This window comes from Vulpes vulpes, chromosome 6, assembly GCF_048418805.1.
Source record: "Vulpes vulpes isolate BD-2025 chromosome 6, VulVul3, whole genome shotgun sequence".
Taxonomy (NCBI): domain Eukaryota; kingdom Metazoa; phylum Chordata; class Mammalia; order Carnivora; family Canidae; genus Vulpes; species Vulpes vulpes.
In genome coordinates, this window is record NC_132785.1 from 89,040,723 (window position 1) to 89,054,043 (window position 13,321).

At 39.5% G+C, this 13,321-nt stretch overlaps 1 protein-coding gene across 9 annotated transcripts in view; it reads left to right on the plus strand.

Moving 5' to 3' along the window:
* The window catches only part of FRMD6 (FERM domain containing 6), a 314,363-nt gene that overhangs the window by 204,740 nt on the left and 96,302 nt on the right, over positions 1-13,321 (plus strand). For all 9 annotated transcript variants that reach the window (XM_072761554.1, XM_072761557.1, XM_072761555.1 and 6 more), the window contains one exon: positions 12,397-12,469. The gene's annotated coding sequence lies outside the window, so the exon portion shown is untranslated. The remainder of the gene's footprint in view (positions 1-12,396; positions 12,470-13,321) is intronic.

The following is a 13,321-nucleotide window of genomic DNA, read 5'->3' on the forward strand; positions in this document are numbered from 1 at the left end:
TTGATGCAGGGCTTGATCTTAGGACCCTGGGATCACACTCTGAGTGAGCCAAAGGCAAACATTCAACTGCTGAGCCATCTAGGTGTTCACTTGTGGAGCTTTTAAAGATACTGATGCTTGGATCCACTGCCAGAGAATCTGATATGACTGGCCCAAGGTGCAGCCTAGGCACTGGGATTTTTAGAAGGTCTTGGGATGACTCGAATGGGTTGCCAAGATTGAGAACTACTGACTCACACTAGAGGAAGGGGGTTGAAGAAAGTAGTGGAGGGTTGGGAACAGCTGCTGAGGGGAATGGCAAAGGGAGCTGAGGACAAGCAGAATCACTGGAAGGCAATCTTAAAGACCAGATGGGTTTCAGATAATAGTTTTACGAGAGCCCCAATCTGCAAAGGCTGATTTTTTTTTTCCCCAGTCACAGTGTTACTCCAGCAAAGGAGGCTGGCAGTGGAACTGGTCCTGAGGTGGGGTTTGCAAACAGGCTCGAGGTACAAGAGAGGGGGTCAGGTCATGTCCATATAGTCTAGGCTGGGCTTGGAAGAAAGCAAGACAGGCAGTGACCAAGCCTAGTTCTACCCTAATCCTCCATTTCTACTAGTGGAAGTTCATGCCAACAGGAATCTGGACAAAAACCAAACAAGTAAACAAAGCACAGGGAGAAGCAAGAAGACCAGACGCTTCACCACTTGTATCTCTAATTGCTGAATAACCAAGAGGTAGCTGAACGCACTTCCTATAAGTACATATGACATTACACGTCAAGAGCACATTTCATGCCCATCCCTTTTTGAAAATCACCTTTCCTGTCCATGAAATAAAAAGGCAGGACATGGTTTATGAGGTGTATGTCCTTCCCATGGATCATAGAATGTGCCTCTTAAATCACAGGGGTGCTGTGTGCCTGCCCCTTTTTTTCCCACAGGGATGGGCAGCGTTTTTCTTGCTAAGGCAGTGGCCTATTATTGAACCGTTTTTGCATGTACACAGTGAGTCATTGTTCTGGCAGAATTTTCTGCTTTCCATACACATTTTTACCTGCCTTTGGAATGTGGGAACCCTCACCTTGCATATGACAGCCTGGCAGAAATGCGACTGTCAGAGGTTTTACCACTGAACAGCCCGAGGCCCGCAGGGAACCGAAGGGAAGGGAAGAGAACGGTACACAGGGCTGTGGCAGGGGATCCAGTGAGAAGAAAGACACCAATGACCAAGAGGAGCAGAAATCACGCTGTCCACAGTATTCCTCAGTATGGGAAACGTGACAGGATAAAGCTTGATACGTTAGAACTATGTATCAGTTAAGATGACCAACATGAATATATACCTATTATGTAAAAAACAAAAACAATCCAACAAACATTTAATATTATGTGTATAAATGTTTGAGACCTTACAAGTTACCTAACTTTCATTTCCTTAAAAATTAAATAGGGGGGATAGTAATGTTACTTACTTCATAGGGTTGTTACAGGGATTAAATGAACTAATACAATTTGAATATTCCTGGGATATCATAAGAGAACAGTAAATGTTAATCATTGTTATTGTTTTCCTATATTAGGCAACTCTGAATTTGAAGACCTTAAACCACTTTCCCTAATTTATTCATTTTTCTTTAAACCTGCTTTACTATCTGTGAAAAGGGGATACAATCATCTGGTCAATAGGCACATAAAATTAAGGGTATATTATACTCGCACACTTTTAACTAAAAAAAATAATGCAATATATGATGCATTACCATGATGATTCATTTGTTCACAAGTATTTGTTGAATATATATTGATGTATTAAATGCCTCTCTGAACTAGGACATGCATGATATCTGCCCTCATAGAGTTTATAGTCTTCAGAAGAAGTTAGGCATTATATATAATACAATAAAAATATATTGTTATCATACAATATAAATACACAAATCCATAATCAGTTGTGGTGAGAGTACTGGAAGAGAAAATCCAGGTGCTATGTTTAAGAATAACGATGGAAACTACTTTAGTTTGGGTACCAAACTTTTCTGAGGATTGACATTTAGTTAAGACCTATCTGATGATGAAAAGGCACTACTGAGTGTCTGAGGTAGGGGTGTGGGGATAGGGGAGAAAGAAAAATGTTCCCAATCATTTCACATACCAAAAGAAGGCTGAAGGCAGCTAGAGTTTAGGGAGCCAAGAGAAAATGGGCAAGAGATCTAGACCTATGTTAAGGAATTTGGAACAAGAGCACAGCTTGCCCATGTTCACTTATTTCAAAGGTTGTTCTGGTTGCTGTGAGCAGAACGGATTGGGGAGAGGCAAGTGTAGAAAAAGAGAGACCAGGTGGGAGGCTATGGGATGAGTGGTCCAGCAAAGAACTTATGTGGCTTGGGCATACTGGAGTAGATGGAGATGGGAAGCAAAATAGGCAGAATGGAAATATAATGTGGGAGTGAAATTGACAGGACTTGGTAATAGATTGAATGTGAAGGTAGATGGTGTGGCTGTGGACAGAAACCAGGAAGTCTGTAGGAGGAACAGGCTCAGTGGAGAAGATGAGTAGTTGTGATTTGTTTTTTCAGAATCATTTAATTGAAATGCAAATTGTTTAATCCATCGCAATCAGTAAATAATTATTATAATTATAAATATATATTTTATGAAGAACTAACATGGTTTCATCTGATTGCAGATCCACATAAAGTTGTGATATTAAGGAATTCCAAAGGATTCTTGGACTCCCTATGTTTAAAGAGTTTCAAAGGATTGATTCTGAGGCAAAAAATATAATCTGTCATATGGTTACTTTGACATTATTTAAATTTAACCATGCAGAATGCAGCTCTGCACAAAAAACAGAAGTTTCTCAAGACAGAAGTTCTGTACTGAAACTTTTTTGTCTTGATTCTGTAAAATGAAGAGTCTTGTATATTAAAACATGAGTATCTCTAGTATCTCTACAAAAGCTGAGCAATATGAAGGAACTCTCATTTTTAATAAATGCACAGGAGGCCAGGACTCAACAGGCAACCAGCTGGTAACAGTCTCCCTTCCACAAGCATTTATTGTGGGTGACTGTTTATTAAATACCACACTTGGGCTTTGAAGTGTGAAGAAGGAGGAGGAGAAAATAAAAAAGAATGGAGAGGACAAGAAGGACAAACAAGAAGTAGAGTTGGAAGGATAGAGCGAGGGAGGAAAGGAGGGAATGAAGGAGGAAAAGAGGAAGAAAATAAAAAAAAAAAAAAACAGAAGAGAAAATCCTGACTTCTGCTTCTAATAAATCTGAGGCCAATACACAAAGAAAAAAATGCCATTTGGAAGAGTTGTCATAAATATGACCAGAAAGATTTCTCCTCAAATAGCCCATAAAACAAATCTTCCAACCATCACCACCTTTCCTAACTATTCTTAAAGAGCCAGAGACAGATGGGAAATCAGAGAACATTCCAGACTCAGAGCATAAAGGCTTAGAGCTAATGGACAGTTTATGACTGGAGCCTAGGATGCAGATCAGTCCAGATGTTTGGGGAGCTTTGTACTTTCCAACAGCTGGTCTGCTGTACCTACCAAAATTATGTCAGCTACTTTGTATACTTTTTGGAATATCTAAAACATCTCATCAGCTGGAATACATGTGTTCTCTTTGGGGATACAACATCACTCCATGGAAAAAAAGTTAGAAAGTAAAAAGAAAGATAAACTTTAGAAAAACAGACCAGGCCTTTCCTTTTGACAACTGTATTCAGATTGTCTCAGAAGACAAGCAAGAATTTCCCAAGTAGTCCTCGTGTCACCCATACCCTTTTCACTTTCCAAGGTTATCAGTAAATGGTTGTGTGACAGGGCAAATTCTTCACCTTTTGAGCCCCAGGTCCTCCTGTAAGATGAAGTGACTAAACTAAAAGTTCTCATTAAGATCTCTTCCAGGTCTGTTGTTTGACTTGCCTCCTTGGGAACACTGTGCTCAAAAACCCCATGGGAATTGGCGTGACTTGCTCTGTGGAGGTCATCCAAACCTGATTTCCACTCAGCTTGTTCTGTGATTTCTACTTTTAAGTTGGCCTGGGAACTTCTCCTCTAAAATTTACAACTGGATGAAATAAATCCATCAAGGGCAGCTAATTAGCACGAATATAGTTGCCAGCAGTAACTTATGAAGGAAGTTCTGTAGGGATAAAGGGAAATGATTCTTCCCAGACACACGAAAAGTTTCCACTGATTTGGCACGCAGTTGGGAATTGGCTGCCAAGATGTAGGGCAGAAAGATGATCACTTGGTCTTCTTCTCTGAGAAAGGTATGATTCCGTAGTGTATATGGATAAAAGAGCCCCTGTGTCCTTCTCTTTAGGATGAAGTTAGACTCCACCAGTCAGATATTTGTATACACCATCAAGGCAGGGCTTCTAGAACCAGCAACTGAGAGCCATCGTCTCTTTGCTCCTTAGGATGTCACCCTCCCCAAAAAGCCCTGCCCACCTACCAAGCCATTCTCTGCCTGCTAAGCAGTGGCTGTCCAGCCCCAGCAGGATCTGGCAAGACAGGGTAGCACACAGACCAAAGCCACCACTGCTCCTGCGAGCCTCAGTATTTCCAAGGGCACCCACTGAACATGAGTGACTGTAGCTCCTGCGGGCCCAGGTTCCCAAGCCATGTTCCAGACATACTGTTGGTTATGAGCTGGCACCAGCGTTGGAGAACTGGGCAGTGCACCCACACTTGTCCTCAAGTTCTGACTTTTCCAGAGACAGTCCCCAAGTAGGAAGTAGTAAATTCAGGGAGATGCAGCATCCAGGCCAGCTGACTTTCCAGAGTTTGCTGATAGAATCAACTTTGTTTGCTGCAGTGGGGCTTTCACATCACCACATTCCAGGGCTGAAGTATAATTACTTTAAACACAGAGTGGCATTTAACCAAGCCACTGTTTATATGCCTAAATCAGCACTCAGAGGAAACTGCCTTTTAAATCAACTTTTTGATGTTGCCTTGACATTGCATGTGACTTTGGCAGGGAAAATAAGCCTGGTTATTTGCGCTTGACATATGACTCAAAGGCTCTGAAGTGGTGTGTTGGATCCAGTAGCCTGCCCACAATGAAGCTGTCTTGTTGTCCACACTGGTCCAGCCATGCAAAGCAGCTTCACATGGGGGTGGAGTCTTCTGGCTTGCTTTTCCTGCTTGTCTTTCATTAATAGCGATGAACTGAGAGTTTGACCCACCAAAACGAAGCTATTGCATGGATAACACTTCCTTAGTCCACCAGCACATTCACATGCAGTGTATCACCTGAAGGACAGGCACCCAGGTAATCTTTTTAACCAGGCCTTCCTGCTGCTCCACCCTATAGGTCATTTAAGAAGCTGGGTGGATCTTCATGCAAGCAGAACAAAGACAACTAACTCTACTGGATTAGATGGTATTACTTACAGTCTTGGGTCTCTAAACAAGAGAAACCTTATACACTAGTGACTAATTTTGTTTTAAGTTTTAATTTATAGTAAAACAATGACTTTTAATAATATTAAAAAAAAAAAAACAACAAGGACAACAGCTCCACACAACAGGAACTTTCCTTGCAACCCACTATAAATAGGTCAATGTGATTAGCCCCACTTTAAGATTGGGAAACAGAGATTCCCCTAGGTCCAGCTGGGGCAGAAAGACAATGAAGATCCAAAAGTTAGGATGGAGAGCTTCCTACCTGGGCCTAGCTTGTGTGGTTACAGAGGTGACTTACAAAAATAGGGTGAGCATATAATTTATTGTGCAAACCAGGACTTTTTTTCATAATTAAAAGGAATTATTAAAATTTAAACAAGAATAACAGGCATAACCTGGGACTTTCTGGTAAACCATGATGTGTATCCAAGTCATCCTGCAATCGGGGATACCATATGTGGATGAACCATGAAGCCAATGAAACATAAGCTTCAGGTCCCTCACTTACTTGGGTCCCTGTGCATGCTCAGAGTGGCCAGGACTTGTAGTGTATTGTAGGAGTAGAGTGAACACTAGAGTGTGAGCAGGAAGTGTTTCTATGTAAAGCATAATTCCCCTGATAATTCACTGATAATTCCCCTGAGGTATTTTAGGAAAAGTTCCAAATCTTCAAGGCTTCAGTTACCTGTTGTAATTTTTTTCCTTAATAATTATTCATTTTGTCCTTAATCTTACATACATAATTTTTTATCTTCTTTTTTTAAAGAGCATCCCTCTCCTTACCCTCTAACTCCTACACAATTTGTATAAGCCTCAAGTTCCACACTTTGCGATAAGGGTATCTGCTCAGGTGGGGGAGTCTGGTGATAGAAACAGGGATCAGCATCATCCCAGTAAGGTGTAAATCAGGCTATTTCTTACCCTTGTCATATTTATACCAATTGAATTAGGAAAATGATCAATTAAGGCAGCTCTGTATAAGAAAATCCATCTTCCACCTGGAGCTGAGGGTCCTAGACAAAAGAAAGGGGTAGCAGTGGTCCTGATTTTGAGTTCTTGGTTATAGGAAGAAATGTAGGAGAAAATGGCTCATTGCATGTTTATGAACTTCAGGTCCTGTTACAGTACTCACTGGTAGGGTTATTTCCTCTGAGTCAGTCCCTGACCCAGCTCTGCTGTTGCTCAGTCCCCAACACATACATATTCTACTCAGCTTCTAGGATATTTGCTCCTATTCACAGTACCCTGAAGATTCATTTGGACCAAGCACTGGGAGTCCTTTAATCTAATTCTTTGTCTGCACTGACTCATTATCTGGCTTTGTCATTTATCATAAGATCTCCAATTCTCTTGGATGAACAATAAAAATGAATTAATACCTCAAGAAATAGGAGATCAAATTTTGCTCCTCAAAAAAAAAAATAGATCAGATTTTAAAATCAGCTGACCTTGAAACACATGTTAAAATACCCTTGGTTTATGGAATATGAAAAAGGGATAGCTGATTATTAAAACAGAACAACACAAAAATGATCTCAGTGGAATTCCTGATCGTACTTCAAGAAATGAAATGAGATGCTCTTGTTTTATCACCAAGTGGATACATTGTAGAATCTCTGCTTCAGAGTTATGCATTTTGAACCTGTCTGCCATCATGTTTCCTATCAGTCAAGGAAATGGCTTTTAAAATGGACTCCTGAGGGGCACCTGGGTGGCTCAGTCAGTGGAGCATCTGACTTGGTTTCATGATCTCAGGATTGTCAGACTGAGCCTCGTGTCAGGCTCCATGCTCAGTGCAGAATACGCTTGAGATTCTCTACTTCTTCCCCTTTCCCTACTTGTTCTCTCTCAAAAAAAAATAAATAAATAAAATCTATAAAATAAAATGAAATGGAATAAAGTAAAGGAAAATGGACTTCTAAATTCCACAAGTTCAAACAGTCAAATTCATTCTATTGTGAAAACCAGAGTCCAGCTGAATACTGTGAAAGCTGAATTCTGGGACACCTGGGTGGCTTACCTGCCTTCTGCTCAGGGCATGATCCTGGGGTCCCGGGATCGAGTTCCGCGTCGGGCTCTCTGCATGGAGCCTGCTTCTCTCTCTGCCTGTGTCTCTGCCTCTCTTTCTGTGTCTTTCATGAGTAAATAAATAAAATCTTAAAAATCTTAAAAAAAAAAAAAAAGAAAGCTAAATTTTGCCAATCACTCAGTCCTCTTCCAGCTCTATAACCTTTCTTATTTTCATGAAGGTCATACACATATTTTCTCAGGTCTCTGGACATGCTTTTCTCCTAGTCCTAGCTTAAAAAAAAAAAAGCTGCTTTATGTATGGCGTGAGGAAATGGTCTAGTTTCATTCTTCTGCATGTGGCTATACAATTTTTCCAACACTATTTTTTGAAGAAACTGTCTTTTTTTCCATTGAATATTCTTTCCTTTTCTGTTGAAGATGAATTGACCAAAGAGTTAAGGGTCCATTTCTGGGTTCTCTATTCTGTTCCATTGATCAATGTGTCTGTTTTTGTGCCAGCCCTACACTGCCTTGATGATTACAGGTTTGTAATAGAGCTTGAAGTGTGGAATTGTGATGCCTCCAGCTTTGGTTTTCTTTTCCAACATTCCTTTGGCTATTTGGGGTCTTTTCTGATTCCATACAAATTTTAGGATTATTTGTTCCAATTCTGTGAAATAAATTGACGGTATTTTGACACAGACTGCATTGAATGTATAGATTGCTCTAGGTAGCATAGACATTTTATTTTATTTTATTTTAATATTTTATTTACTCATGAGAGACACAGAGAGAAAGAGAAGCAGAGACACAGGCAGAGGGAGAAGCAGGCTCCATGCAAGGAGCCAGATGTAGACTCGATCCCGGGACTCCAGGATCACACCCTGGGCCAAAGGCAGGCACTAAACTGCTGAGCCACCCAGGCATCCCCAGCATAGACATTTTAACAATATTTGTTCTTCCAACCCATGAGCATGGAACGTTTTTCCGTTTCTTTGTGTCTTCCTCAATTTCTTTCATGAGTGTTCTATAGTTTTCTGAATACAGATCCTGTGCCTCTTTCGTTAGGTTTATTCCTAGTATCTTATGGTTTTTGAGTGCAATTGTAAATAAGATTGGCTCCTTAATATCTCTTTCTTCTGTCTCATTGTTAGTGTATAGAAATTCAGCTGGTTTCTATGCATTGATTTTTATATCTTGCCACTTTGCTGAATTCCTATATGAGTTCTAGCAATTTTGGGGTGGAGGTTTTTGGGTTTTCCATATCTAGTATCATGTCATTTGTGAAGAGTGAGAGTTTTACTTCTCCTTTGCTGATTCAGATGCCTTTTATTTCTTTTTGTTGTCTGATTGCTGAGGCTAGGACTTCTAGTACTATGTTAACAGCAGCGGTGATAGTGGACATAGGTATTAATTCTTCTTTAAATGTTTGGTAGAAATCCCCCGGGAAGCCATCTGGCCTTAGGCTCTTATTTGTTGGGAGGTTTTTGATGACTGCTTCAGTTTCCTTGTTGGTTATGGATCTGTTCAGGTTTTCTATTTCTTCTGTTTCAGTTTTGGTAGTTTTTACATCTCCAGGAATGTATCCATTTCTTCCAGATTCCTAATTTGTTGGCATATAGTTGCTCATAATATGTTCTTATGATTGTATTTTTCGGTGTTGGTTATGATCTCTCCTCTTTCATTCATGATTTTATTTATTTGTGTCATTTCTGTTTTCTTTTGATAAGTTTTCTCCACCTGGACTGTACTCCTCATTACCCTTTGGAGTTTCCCCAGCTATCACGGTTTCCTAGAAGACTTCACCATGCTGTCCTCTTCCTGTCACCATTAACACCTAGTTCATGATCATATCGCATTTCTCCACACTGTCTCATCAAGTTTTACTGACTGACTATGAGCAGTCTCAGTGTAAGGACTGAATTTACTGTAATTGTAGATCTCCAATAAATGTCAAATAAATGAACCAATGTATGAAAGCAAGATGGCATTGTAGAGCACTTGTAAAGTAAGAAATAGATTCAAAGAATTTGCTGCGATCCTTATCCTGCTGTTTCCCAACTTAGAAACCGTATCCCTTATTGAGGACACCATATGGACAATACTATTCACCAGCTGGGATAAAAGAAAATTTCAAGGGCCTGGGGGACCTGAATGATATGTGAAAGAGTAAATGGGAATCTCCAATTTCTGAACGTTCCCCCTTGGTCCCTTTCATTCCTGGCTTTTAATATTGCTGCCTGAGTAAAAAGCAAGATGAATTTGTAAGATGATGTGTATATGGGTGTGTCATCCCATTGTGGTATATATATGTCTGTCCCTTTGTTGTCTTGTATGAAATGGCTTCTGCTAGGCTCTGCTTAGCCAGGAACATGGGCATTGTCTAGATCTGCTTTCAGATCAGCTTCAGGAGCCCAAAGGGATGCTCTTCACTTGTCCTTATAAACCATAGCGCTGAGACAGCTAAACATCAGCACTGTCTTTTAAACTCAGCAAGTTAGTAAAATGAATTTTTTAAATCCAAATTAGAGCTGAGGGAGCATTTGGGAACATTTGTCTGGAAGGCTAACTTGCCTCCATAAAACTCACTAAAATAAGTGCTCACCCCAGTCTTGCACAATTAAAACTATGTAATTAAACACATTGGAGGATTCTCAAGTTGTTCAAGTAGCAGGAAGATTATGACAGTAAAAAATTACACTGTATCTGGCAATTATGCCTTAAAACTATAGAGAGGGTTAACACCATCTCTCCTGTTAACCTAAAAAAAATCCCAGTGTTATAATTTTAAAACATCATTTGCCACCCAGCCTGTCTCCAGCATAGTATGTGCTTGAAGGGGATGAAACAGGGTAGTTTGGGGCCACTTTCACTGTCTAAATCAGTAATTTGAACACTTGGGAGTTTTACTTCTAACCATCTGCATATTGAGAATGGGATGAATTTGTGTGTATGGTGAGGGAGATGATTATATAGTTTTTCCCATTTAGCAAAAATTTATTCAGAGGTGCTTCAATGATTTCTGCTGTTGCATTTTCAGAGAATAAATGACTGAAAATGAAAACAAAACCCAGAAATTCTGATTTCTAAACCTGTATTTGTCCCATGGCCCTTCTGGGATTTCTGTTACTTCTTTCTTTCTTTCTTTCTTTCTTTCTTTCTTTCTTTCTTTCCTTTCTTTCTTTCTTTCTTTCTTTCTTTCTTTCTTTCTTTCTTTCTTCTTTCTTTTCTATTTTTCTTGCTTTTTTCCTTTCTTTTTCTTAAATGCTGTCCAAAAAACAGACATATTTTTACTCGAGACAGGAAGCAGTACCTAAATAATGATTCCCTCCACCCTGCCTGACTAGAATGGAATTTCCTTAGTGCCACAGCTGCCATAGTTAAGTTACTGTTGCATTCGAATCTTTTTGCTCCCTGGCAGAAACGCCATCACACCGACCCCTCCCAGGTGGGTGTCCTCACTGTTCTTCAGTGCATCATGTCCATTCCTAGTTCCAGTCTTTGCAGGATGCTCTTCCCTCTCTTCTCTGCTGTCCAACATGTGCCTTCTGCCAGGCCCACCTGCACCTGGCTCCACCTAGGTAGGTGACCCCCATTCTCATCATCTCATGTCTGTGCCCTCCTATAAGTTCCTGTAGCACTTGCTGGCTGACTCACTCTTTTTGCAACTTCATTCCATTCTTTTCTCTTTATTGAATTACAGGCTCCTGAAGAACAAGGTCTGCTTCTTATTTTGGGGAGGTTGTCATATCCTAGGTTTATTTAGGCATTCATTAGGGAACTGATGATGTTTGTTTAAGTGGCAAAAAAGTAATCTAATCCTTGGTGGTTCTCTAAGATTCAGTGAAGAATAAGATAGCATGATGGAAAGCACATGAATGTTTAGTGAGAGTTTTCTAATCTCCCTTGTCCTCAGATGTTTGGGGACATTTTTCCCCTATAAATAGGAATAAGAACACTTAATTTCCCTAGTTATCAGGATTAGAAATAATAAATGTGAAATGTCAACTACAGTGACTTCTCTATAGTAGGTTCTCAATAAATGGGAATCATTATTGGTTATGAAACCAAGATCTGGAAATAATGATTCTATTTTATATTCATTTACCAAACAGATTAAAGGGTTTTGAGACTCCTTTTACTGAGGGGGAATAGAATTGAGTGGCTTTACTTGAACTCATGATCAGAGAACTCTGGAGGGAAAATGGGAAAGGTTGCAGTATGTCCCAGGCTTGCCTGTGCAACTTTTTCTTTTGTGTGTGTGTGTGTGTACTTTTTTTTATTGAAGTTTGATTAGCCAGCATATATTATAGCACCCAGTGCTCATCCTGTCAAGTGCCCTCCTCAGTGCCTGCCACCCAGTCACCCCTTCTCCCTGCCCGCCTCCCCTTCCGCTACCCCTGTTTGTTTCCCAGAGTTAGGAGTCTCTCATATTTTGTCGCCCTCTCTAATTTTTCTCACTCATTTTCCCTCCTTCCCCCTATAATCCCTTTCACTATTTCTTATATTCTCCGTATGAATGAAACCATATAATGTACAGTTTTTTTCTCACCATCATCAAAATCAGGACAGGATTGTTTTGCACAGTTAAATAGCAGCAGCCACATCTTCATAATGAAAGGTTTTAAAGCATATTCCTCTGTAAATCTCTCATTCCATTCTCAGGATTTCTATTCTCTGTTACTCTTGCCTGATGTCAGATTGAGAGGATAAGCCTGAAACATACCAAAGAGAGATTTTAAAGGGATCTTATATATAATGATGTACCTTGAGTAAAATGACTAGTTTTAGTTAATTAAAATTTATGCATATATCCACCATGTGATAATGTTATTGATCCATAGTCTCATGTCTTCTTATCAGTGGAACTGATGCCAGAATCTTTGCATTAAATGTTAACTAAATAAAATAGCTACTTAATTATCTCTGATGACCTGGTAAGCTAAACAAAAAATGGTCCTTTTATTTTCAGCCGCTCCAGTGATTTCCAGAAAATGAAGAGTCTGAATTTTTCTGGCTGTCTGGAACCTATAGCTAGAATTCAGGTAAGTACCCTGTAAAAGAAGAGAGTCCTGTTCAAGAGAGCATGGTGAACAAGTTATAAAGCACTGAAGAGGAGGCCCTTATGGGTCAAGGACAGAAATCTACAGGGAACCAACTTCTTGGCTCTTCTTGAGTGAGCCATATGCCCTGTCCTTCTCCATCCTGTCCTGTGGCTTCTCCATTTTAAAAAATTAGGGTGATAGTTTTTGCAAGGTATTATCATGATTTCTATTTAGATGTACAGTACAGTGACTGAAGACATTGGCTTTGGAGTCAGAAAGACCTAGATTTGAATCCTGGTTATGTTACCCACCAACTGTCACTTTGAGCAGAAAACCTCTTTATGTATTACTTTTCTCATTTGTAAAATGGGGGGAAATTATTATTCCTATCTCATAGGGTCAGTGTGAAGATTAAATAAGGTGCCTGGTTCTTATAGAAAATAAACTCGTGTAATTCAAAATTCAAAGTATTCAACTGGTAGATATAGACATGGGAGGATATTTTCAATTTTAAAGTAGATTTTAAATAGGCTTTTAGTTTAAATAAGCACCATATGCCAAATTATCTGATGTTTAGTTGATTCACACATTTCTGATTATTCTTTATAGGCCTAGTAGAAGTGCAGCCATCAGTATTAGGAATATATCACATTTATCTGCATGATAACAATGCTTCTTCTCTTGATAATTTCATTCTGAAATACAAGGACTGAATGAAATGAAAGGGAGAATTATTAAATTATCAAGTTCCAAAATAGTAAAGCTTTACTACTTTGAGATTCTCACATTCACTTTCCTTGGTAATGTAAATTGCCAGTTAACAATCTTAGCTTTTCTTTTTAAAGATTTTAT